We start from the raw sequence: 7144 nt of genomic DNA on the forward strand, positions 1-7144 counted from the left end.
AATTTTGTCAATTTTGTCAATTTTGTCAATTTTGTCAATTTTGTCAATTTTGTCAATTTTGTCAATTTTGTCAATTTTGTCAATTTTGTCAATTTTGTCAATTTTGTCAATTTTGTCAATTTTGTCAATTTTGTCAATTTTGTCAATTTTGTCAATTTTGTCAATTTTGTCAATTTTGACAATTTTGACAATTTTGACAATTTTGACAATTTTGACAATTTTGACAATTTTGACAATTTTGACAATTTTGACAATTTTGACAATTTTGACAATTTTGACAATTTTGACAATTTTGACAATTTTGACAATTTTGACAATTTTGACAATTTTGACAATTTTGACAATTTTGACAATTTTGACAATTTTGACAATTTTGACAATTTTGACAATTTTGACAATTTTGACAATTTTGACAATTTTGACAATTTTGACAATTTTGACAATTTTGACAATTTTGACAATTTTGACAATTTTGACAATTTTGACAATTTTGACAATTTTGACAATTTTGACAATTTTGACAATTTTGACAATTTTGACAATTTTGACAATTTTGACAATTTTGACAATTTTGACAATTTTGACAATTTTGACAATTTTGACAATTTTGACAATTTTGACAATTTTGACAATTTTGTCAATTTTGTCAATTTTGTCAATTTTGACAATTTTGTCAATTTTGTCAATTTTGTCAATTTTGTCAATTTTGTCAATTTTGTCAATTTTGTCAATTTTGTCAATTTTGTCAATTTTGTCAATTTTGTCAATTTTGTCAATTTTGTCAATTTTGTCAATTTTGTCAATTTTGTCAATTTTGTCAATTTTGTCAATTTTGTCAATTTTGTCAATTTTGTCAATTTTGTCAATTTTGTCAATTTTGACAATTTTGACAATTTTGACAATTTTGACAATTTTGACAATTTTGACAATTTTGACAATTTTGACAATTTTGACAATTTTGACAATTTTGACAATTTTGACAATTTTGACAATTTTGACAATTTTGGCAATTTTGACAATTTTGACAATTTTGACAATTTTGACAATTTTGACAATTTTGACAATTTTGACAATTTTGACAATTTTGACAATTTTGACAATTTTGACAATTTTGACAATTTTGACAATTTTGACAATTTTGACAATTTTGACAATTTTGACAATTTTGACAATTTTGACAATTTTGACAATTTTGACAATTTTGACAATTTTGACAATTTTGACAATTTTGACAATTTTGACAATTTTGACAATTTTGAAAATTTTGACAATTTTGACAATTTTGACAATTTTGACAATTTTGACAATTTTGTCAATTTTGTCAATTTTGACAATTTTGACAATTTTGACAATTTTGACAATTTTGACAATTTTGACAATTTTGACAATTTTGACAATTTTGACAATTTTGACAATTTTGACAATTTTGACAATTTTGACAATTTTGACAATTTTGTCAATTTTGTCAATTTTGTCAATTTTGTCAATTTTGTCAATTTTGACAATTTTGACAATTTTGACAATTTTGACAATTTTGACAATTTTGACAATTTTGACAATTTTGACAATTTTGACAATTTTGACAATTTTGACAATTTTGACAATTTTGACAATTTTGACAATTTTGACAATTTTGACAATTTTGACAATTTTGACAATTTTGACAATTTTGACAATTTTGACAATTTTGACAATTTTGACAATTTTGACAATTTTGACAATTTTGACAATTTTGACAATTTTGACAATTTTGACAATTTTGACAATTTTGACAATTTTGACAATTTTGACAATTTTGAAAATTTTGACAATTTTGACAATTTTGACAATTTTGACAATTTTGACAATTTTGACAATTTTGACAATTTTGACAATTTTGACAATTTTGACAATTTTGACAATTTTGACAATTTTGACAATTTTGACAATTTTGACAATTTTGACAATTTTGACAATTTTGACAATTTTGACAATTTTGACAATTTTGACAATTTTGACAATTTTGTCAATTTTGTCAATTTTGTCAATTTTGACAATTTTGTCAATTTTGTCAATTTTGTCAATTTTGTCAATTTTGTCAATTTTGTCAATTTTGTCAATTTTGTCAATTTTGTCAATTTTGTCAATTTTGTCAATTTTGTCAATTTTGTCAATTTTGTCAATTTTGTCAATTTTGTCAATTTTGTCAATTTTGTCAATTTTGTCAATTTTGTCAATTTTGTCAATTTTGTCAATTTTGTCAATTTTGACAATTTTGACAATTTTGACAATTTTGACAATTTTGACAATTTTGACAATTTTGACAATTTTGACAATTTTGACAATTTTGACAATTTTGACAATTTTGACAATTTTGACAATTTTGACAATTTTGACAATTTTGACAATTTTGACAATTTTGACAATTTTGACAAAAAATTGTCAAAATTGTCAAAATTGTCAAAATTGTCAAAATTGTCAAAATTGTCAAAATTGTCAAAATTGTCAAAATTGTCAAAATTGTCAAAATTGTCAAAATTGTCAAAATTGTCAAAATTGTCAAAATTGACAAAATTGACAAAATTGACAAAATTGACAAAATTGACAAAATTGACAAAATTGACAAAATTGACAAAATTGACAAAATTGACAAAATTGACAAAATTGACAAAATTGACAAAATTGACAAAATTGACAAAATTGACAAAATTGTCAAAATTGTCAAAATTGACAAAATTGACAAAATTGTCAAAATTGTCAAAATTGTCAAAATTGTCAAAATTGTCAAAATTGTCAAAATTGTCAAAATTGTCAAAATTGTCAAAATTGTCAAAATTGTCAAAATTGTCAAAATTGTAAAAATTGTCAAAATTGTCAAAATTGTCAAAATTGTCAAAATTGTCAAAATTGTCAAAATTGTCAAAATTGTCAAAATTGTCAAAATTGTCAAAATTGTCAAAATTGTCAAAATTGTCAAAATTGTCAAAATTGTCAAAATTGGCAAAATTGTCAAAATTGTCAAAATTGTCAAAATTGTCAAAATTTGTCAAAATTTTCAAAATTGTCAAAATTGTCAAAATTGTCAAAATTGTCAAAATTGTCAAAATTGTCAAAATTGTCAAAATTGTCAAAATTGTCAAAATTGTCAAAATTGTCAAAATTGTCAAAATTGTCAAAATTGTCAAAATTGTCAAAATTGTCAAAATTGTCAAAATTGTCAAAATTGTCAAAATTGTTAAAATTGTCAAAATTGTCAAAATTGTCAAAATTGTCAAAATTGTCAAAATTGTCAAAATTGTCAAAATTGTCAAAATTGTCAAAATTGTCAAAATTGTCAAAATTGTCAAAATTGTCAAAATTGTCAAAATTGTCAAAATTGTCAAAATTGTCAAAATTGTCAAAATTGTCAAAATTGTCAAAATTGTCAAAATTGTCAAAATTGTCAAAATTGTCAAAATTGTCAAAATTGTCAAAATTGTCAAAATTGTCAAAATTGTCAAAATTGTCAAAATTGTCAAAATTGTCAAAATTGTCAAAATTGTCAAAATTGTCAAAATTGTCAAAATTGTCAAAATTGTCAAAATTGTCAAAATTGTCAAAATTGTCAAAATTGTCAAAATTGTCAAAATTGTCAAAATTGTCAAAATTGTCAAAATTGTCAAAATTGTCAAAATTGTCAAAATTGTCAAAATTGTCAAAATTGTCAAAATTGTCAAAATTGTCAAAATTGTCAAAATTGTCAAAATTGTCAAAATTGTCAAAATTGTCAAAATTGTCAAAATTGTCAAAATTGTCAAAATTGTCAAAATTGTCAAAATTGTCAAAATTGTCAAAATTGTCAAAATTGTCAAAATTGTCAAAATTGTCAAAATTGTCAAAATTGTCAAAATTGTCAAAATTGTCAAAATTGTCAAAATTGTCAAAATTGTCAAAATTGTCAAAATTGTCAAAATTGTCAAAATTGTCAAAATTGTCAAAATTGTCAAAATTGTCAAAATTGTCAAAATTGTCAAAATTGTCAAAATTGTCAAAATTGTCAAAATTGTCAAAATTGTCAAAATTGTCAAAATTGTCAAAATTGTCAAAATTGTCAAAATTGTCAAAATTGTCAAAATTGTCAAAATTGTCAAAATTGTCAAAATTGTCAAAATTGTCAAAATTGTCAAAATTGTCAAAATTGTCAAAATTGTCAAAATTGTCAAAATTGTCAAAATTGACAAAATTGACAAAATTGACAAAATTGACAAAATTGACAAAATTTACAAAATTGACAAAATTGACAAAATTGACAAAATTGACAAAATTGACAAAATTGACAAAATTGACAAAATTGACAAAATTGACAAAATTGACAAAATTGACAAAATTGACAAAATTGACAAAATTGTCAAAATTGTCAAAATTGTCAAAATTGTCAAAATTGTCAAAATTGTCAAAATTGTCAAAATTGTCAAAATTGTCAAAATTGTCAAAATTGTCAAAATTGTCAAAATTGTCAAAATTGTCAAAATTGTCAAAATTGTCAAAATTGTCAAAATTGTCAAAATTGACAAAATTGACAAAATTGACAAAATTGACAAAATTGACAAAATTGACAAAATTGACAAAATTGACAAAATTGACAAAATTGACAAAATTGACAAAATTGACAAAATTGACAAAATTGACAAAATTGACAAAATTGACAAAATTGACAAAATTGACAAAATTGACAAAATTGACAAAATTGACAAAATGACAAAATTGACAAAATTGACAAAATTGACAAAATTGACAAAATTGACAAAATTTACAAAATTCACAAAATTGACAAAATTGATAAAATTGACAAAATTGATAAAATTGACAAAATTGACAAAATTCACAAAATTGACAAAATTGACAAAATTGACAAAATTGACAAAATTGACAAAATTGACAAAATTGACAAAATTGACAAAATTGACAAAATTGACAAAATTGACAAAATTGACAAAATTGACAAAATTGACAAAATTGACAAAATTGACAAAATTGTCAAAATTGACAAAATTGACAAAATTGTCAAAATTGACAAAATGGACAAAATTGATAAAATTGACAAAATTGACAAAATTGACAAAATTGACAAAATTGACAAAATTGATAAAATTGACAAAATTGACAAAATTGACAAAATTGACAAAATTGACAAAATTGACAAAATTGACAAAATTGACAAAATTGACAAAATTGACAAAATTGACAAAATTAACCAAATTGACAAAATTGACAAAATTGACAAAATTTTCAAAATATTAAAATTGCCTCAAATATTCAGATTTTTGCTACCCAATTTATACCAAATTGCACCAATTTCCAACCCACGTGCAGTCTAACAAATTCCTCCTCATCACAGCAAGATTACACCGCGTAATGCCAGCCAATTACTGACCCAGCACGACTGTCTTTCCGCTTGAAAAGTTCAGATCCCCGATGGCTCACCGCGTGCAATGCCCCATGCAAAGAGCAAAGAGCAACTGCGCCTCGATCCCTAGTTTAACTGTTCAAGCCACCAATCATACTTATCATGTCCCCCCACACAGCCAGCCACCTTCACTTGCACTGACTCAAAAGTCCGAATGCCAGCCAGAAGAAACGGTAGTGGCACTTAATTTGCTGCTACATGTGCTTAGCTCAGGACACCCGCGCGCGTAACTCATGTAGCTTATTTTTTTGCATACAAGCAGCAGTAAAAAATGCAACTGGTGGATTAATTTTCACCAATTACCTGTGGAGAGCTGAACGACGTCTAGCTGCTGCTGACCACTTCGTGTGCGGTAACGCGGCCAATGGTCGCGCCACCGGGACGCTTGACAACCTCCGAGCGAAAGTCAACCTCAAACAATTAGCTAATTGGTCCAGTTGTAATTGCTTGTGCGCGGTCCCCGAGAGTTGCTGGAGACCAATTTGTTTGATTGAAGGAACGGTAAAAAGTAAACCTTGTTCCTTCGAGCCGGATTTGAACCAGCGACCTATGGATTACTACGCAGCTGATCTTTCTACAGTCCACCGCTCTACCAACTGAGCTATCGAAGGCTGCTATGACTTTCGGTTTCATTCGTTATGGCATTCGTCATGGGTGAGTGCAGCCTACTGCGTTAACTGCATCGGTGCATAATCTGCGTAATCTTGCACCTTCGATAGCTCAGTTGGTAGAGCGGTGGACTGTAGTGCGCTAAGATTCCTCAGTTATCCATAGGGGGATGGCGTCGCTATTTTTAGACCACATTTTCCACTTTTGCTCATCGAAACCGACTACTTTATCGACTTCATTTTGCTGGGCGAGATAGGACGCCGTCTATTTTTAGACGATGACTCAGCACTTTTACACTCTTGCGCTTAAAAAAACCAGGTGGCAGCACGATGTAACGCCACGTCCCTATAGGTCGCTGGTTCAAATCCGGCTCGAAGGAGTGTGGTACTTTTTTTACTACTTCCCAACCTCAACGCGGTCACAGAAGTCCACGAAGGGGTCTCAACAGTCGATAAATCTTTCTCACGAGTTTTTCCTTCGTTCCTACCACCCGAGAAGCTGTGGTCCACAATGGATCATTTCAACAAGCCCGGACCACTTGTGATATCTAATTACACAAAACCCATGTCTTGACATATCTTAACCATTTTACTACAAGCGACAGAGACTGTTTTTCTTTTCCTCCATTTCCAGCCAGCCCAAAGCCAGAGTTGGCCACCGCAGCGGCGACGTCGTCGACGGCCACGGACCCCGGGGAACAAGTGCCCCGGTGGATACGGCAACGATTGGAACGGCAAAACGAAGGAAAAACCAGCCAATTTACCGTGACTAGTTCTGGTGGGAGAAATTTGTTTCTAAAACAAACACGATCTTGTCGCGGGACATTTCTTCCTACGCTGGAGACCCTCGCGGTACCGTACCGCCCCCGCCCCCCCTTCACGGTGGCATCGAGAAGCTGGGATCTCTAATGGTTCAAATTTAACGCCATCCTTACGGGAAAGAACTGAGACAGAAAATTGCCAACCACGGCGTCGTCGTCGTGAGGTGAAGAAACGGCCCGGTGCCATTTGGGAAAATTAACATGAATTCAATTGCAGTGCAGTTGGCATACCCTGATAGCACAGATTTACTTTGGCGTTGGGCTTCAAATGGGTTTAGTGGTTTTTTTTT

The 7144-nt window shown here is 29.0% G+C and overlaps 2 non-coding genes across 2 annotated transcripts; one reads left to right on the plus strand and one right to left on the minus strand.

The window, feature by feature from the left end:
- Window positions 1-5944: 5944 nt before the first annotated feature.
- Trnay-gua (transfer RNA tyrosine (anticodon GUA)) lies at window positions 5945-6036 on the minus strand. The gene is given in 2 exon segments: window positions 5945-5980; window positions 6000-6036. It is a non-coding gene; the product is annotated as a tRNA-Tyr (tRNA).
- A 98-nt stretch (window positions 6037-6134) lies between these two features.
- On the plus strand, window positions 6135-6413 carry Trnay-gua (transfer RNA tyrosine (anticodon GUA)). The gene is made up of 2 exons: window positions 6135-6171; window positions 6378-6413. It is a non-coding gene; the product is annotated as a tRNA-Tyr (tRNA).
- The last annotated feature ends 731 nt before the right edge of the window (window positions 6414-7144 follow it).

Source organism: Culex pipiens, chromosome 3 (assembly GCF_016801865.2).
Source record: "Culex pipiens pallens isolate TS chromosome 3, TS_CPP_V2, whole genome shotgun sequence".
NCBI classification, from domain to species: domain Eukaryota; kingdom Metazoa; phylum Arthropoda; class Insecta; order Diptera; family Culicidae; genus Culex; species Culex pipiens.